Genomic DNA, 585 nt, shown 5'->3' on the forward strand with positions numbered 1-585 from the left:
GGGGCAGGGATGGCTCGGGGACGATTGCGCCCGGGGATGGGTGGTTGGAATCGGAGCCCCGCAAAGGGAAAGAAAAAAAAAATAAGAGGCCCGAGAACTAAAAAAAAAAAAAAAAAAAAAAATCAAGTAATGTTTAAGCATACATACATATATGGGAAACTAAAGAAAGTGGAGGGAAGAGGTTCCCATTGGTTGGAGGAAAAGGAGCACAAAGACATTGGTGGTGTGCCCTTCATTAGGTGGGATGGAAGGTGCATTGGTGGTCATTTTGTAAAGTTGTTCTTTAAGGAACTTCTGCTTCTGTAAAGATGGAGTAGACAAACTTTTCCCTATCCTCCCACTGCTATAACTAAAAGGCCTGGGGCTTCCCTGGTGGCGCAGTGGTTGAGAGTCCGCCTGCCGATGCAGGGGACGCAGGTTCGTGCCCCGGTCCGGGAGGATCCCACGTGCCGCGGAGCGGCTGGGCCCGTGAGCCATGGCCGCTGAGCCTGCGCGTCCGGAGCCTGTGCTCCGCGGCGGGAGAGGCCACAGCGGTGAGAGGCCCGCGTAAAGCAAAAAAAAAAAAAAAAAAAAAAAAAAAAAAAA

The sequence above is a fragment of the Aethalodelphis obliquidens genome, unplaced genomic scaffold (assembly GCF_003676395.1).
Source record: "Aethalodelphis obliquidens isolate GAN/ISIS:26980383/991018 unplaced genomic scaffold, ASM367639v1 scaffold5, whole genome shotgun sequence".
Lineage (NCBI taxonomy): Eukaryota > Metazoa > Chordata > Mammalia > Artiodactyla > Delphinidae > Aethalodelphis > Aethalodelphis obliquidens.